Consider the following 3,104-nt stretch of genomic DNA (forward strand, 5'->3'; position numbering starts at 1 on the left):
AGACATTTCAGTTGTTTTCAAGATTTTGTTGTTACAAAGTGTGCTGCTCTAAACATGGATGCAGATATATCACTGTGGTATGATGCTTTCAGTTCTTCTGGGAAGATACTGATGATGGAAATAGGTGGGTCGAATGAGACCTCCAATTCTAGTTTTCTGAAGAATCTGTAAACTGATTGCCACAATGTACCACTCTCCAGCCCCACCAACAGAGGAGAAGTGTTCATTTTTCCCCACAGCCCCAACAGAATTTGTTTTCGGTTGATTTTTTTTTTTTTTTTTTTTTTTTTTTTGATGATAGCTATTTTTTCTGGGGTGAGATGAAATCTCAGTGTTGTTTTAGTTCACAGTTCTTAGACAACCAAGGATGTTAAACATTTCTCATATATTTGTATTTCTTCACCTGGTAAGTGTGTATTCATCTCAGATGCCAATTTTTGGATAGGGTCTTTCTAATTTGAAAGTCTCAATTTTTAAATTATCTGTATGCTTTAGATAGAAGTCCTTTGCCTGAGGGACAGCTAGCTAAAATTGTTTCCCAGTTTTGAGTCTTCTTTTCACTCTGATGTCTTTTGAAGTGCACAAACTTCAATAAGGGAAGACCCCAGTTGTTGAATCTTTCACATGCTTCTGGTGCAGTTTGGTTTTTGTTCAAGAACTCTGCATACACTTTTATCTTTGAGATTTCTACCTACTTTCTCTTCCAGTAGATTTAGAGTTTCTGTTCTAGTATTTAGATCTTTTTTTTTTTTAGAAAAACAAGATTTGCATTTTATTTCCTTGTAAAAATCTTTACACATGCAGACAAACCAGTGTTAAGAAAGTATTCACCATGCAGTGTATTATTTGTTGAAACTGTACTTCCGATTTGATTTGAAACTGTCTCATTGCTGTTTATCAATAAAACTTTGGAAAAAAAAAAGAAAGAAAGTATTCACCATCATTTAAACAAATAACCACTTAAATAGAACAATGTCTGCAATTTTTTTATCTGTATAAAAATAAGATACATTTTTTACAGAATCCACACTCCAGTTTGTATAGCAACAAACAATACACACTATAATAAAGTACAATTGAACCTGACCATGGTTTTCAATTAGATACTGCTAGGGCATTTCAATGTGCAAAAAAATTTAACATAGTTCTTTTTCAAAAGAAAATGTCCTCAGTGTTTCTAGAGACCTAGAAGTTTTAAGAAATCAACTCCTAATCAGTTTGTTTTTAATGGTTTGAGAGTCCATATATCACACTGCAGATAGGGAAAACTGGAAGTGCTGCAGGCTCAAAGGAAGAAAAGTCAGCGCCTGTGCCTGCCATGTCCTGAGCGACTGCCACCACGGTGCTTGCCTTTGTGGGATCTCTCAAAGGAGCGAGATCTTTCACGCCTGTCCCTATGATGTCCCCTTTCATGTCTGTGTTTCTTGGCGGCATCTGAGTGATCCCGAGACTTGCTCTGAGATCGAGAACGGGATTTTTTTCCTTTTATGACCATGTCTATTTGAACTTTTTAAATCATCTCTGGCATGCTTGGCCTTTAGGTGAGGAGAACCATGATTATGATGTCTTCGAGGGCTTTCACTGTGACTGCGGGACCTGCTTCTTGATCTTGAGCTGTATGTTCCAGATCGGCTCCGCTGTCTTCTTGGAGTATGTGATCTAGAACGTGATTGTGTTCTTGACCTTGACCGACTTGCACTTCTGCTATTTCTACTTCTCTTGCTGTCTTTTCTTACACCATTGTAAGGGCTTTTGGAAGCCTGTTGTCTATCTTCAGGTTCTTTTTTGACTGTCTTCACATTAATGGAGATTGGAGACTTCTCTTCTGCTTTTACTTCCCTTGGTGATGATGGTTTAGAGGCTGGAGAAAATCCACCGAGTGTTGAAAGGGCAGGAGTTCCATCAGGAAGTATTTAGATCTTTGATCCATTTGTACTTTCATTTAGTGTATGATGACAGACATGAGTCTACTTTTAATCTGTGACATGTGGAAAACCAGTTTTTCCAGTACCATTTAGTAAAAAGGCTATCTTCCAGTAAACATTATCTGGCCCTGTTGTCAAAGATAAGGTGGCTGAATGTGATTGTAATTGTGCCTGCATATTCTAATCTGTTCCATTGATCTTTAGGTCTATTTTTTGGGGGGCAATATTATGTTGATTTTGTTATAGTTGCTTTGTGGTATAATTTCAAGTCCAAGATTATGCTGCCTCCTGCCTTAATTTTTTGCCCAGGATTGATTTTGCTACTCTTGTCTCTTCTGGATCCAGATGAATTTTAGGAATGCTTTCTCTAGATTTGTCAGGTATACTGATGACATTTTGCTTGGCATTGCATTAAATCCTGATAACATTTTTGGGAGTATAGCCATTTTCACAATGTTGGTTCTTCCTATCCAGGAGCAAGGAATATGTTTCCATTTCCTGAAAGCCTCTTCAGGCTCTTTTTTCACCATACTGTAATTTTCACCACATACATCTTTTACTTCTTTTGTTAAATCAATTCCTAAGAATTTCAATTTTTTTTGGATGCTACTGTAAGAAGTGTGGTTTCCCTAGTTTCTCAGTGACTTTGTTTTTTGTGTACAGGAAAGCTATTGATTTTTGAGTGCTGACTTGTATCTAGCTATGCTACTAAATTTGGTTATCAAATCTAGAGCACTTCTGATGGAATTTTTGAGTTCTTCTCTATACAGTATCATGTCATCTCCAATTAATGATAATTTCACTTCTTCGTTTCCTATCCTCATTTCTTTTACTTTTTTTCCTCTTGTCTAATTGCTCTGGCTAATGTTTCCAGAGCTATGTTGAACACGAGTGGTGATAGAGGATATTCCTTTCTTGTTCCTGATTTTAGAGTGAAATCTTTCATTGTTTGTCTATTTAGTATGGTGTTGGCTGTTGATTTATCATAGATGTCCTTTATCAGAGTGAAGTAAAGACCATGCATTTCAATTTTTTGTAGATTTTCTTTAACATGAATGTGTTTTGTATGTTATCAAAACTTTTTCTACAACTATTGTGATTTTTATCTTTGGCTCTGTTGATATGGTATATTACTTTTATTGACTTGCATATATTGAACCATCCCTGTGTTATGGTTTA

At 36.1% G+C, this 3,104-nt stretch overlaps 1 pseudogene; it reads right to left on the minus strand.

Moving 5' to 3' along the window:
• Nucleotides 1–1,300: 1,300 nt before the first annotated feature.
• On the minus strand, nucleotides 1,301–1,910 carry LOC111817544 (annotated as a pseudogene).
• Between the last annotated feature and the right edge of the window lie 1,194 nt (nucleotides 1,911–3,104).

This window comes from Octodon degus, unplaced genomic scaffold (genome assembly GCF_000260255.1).
Source record: "Octodon degus isolate 3935 unplaced genomic scaffold, OctDeg1.0 scaffold00061, whole genome shotgun sequence".
NCBI lineage: Eukaryota > Metazoa > Chordata > Mammalia > Rodentia > Octodontidae > Octodon > Octodon degus.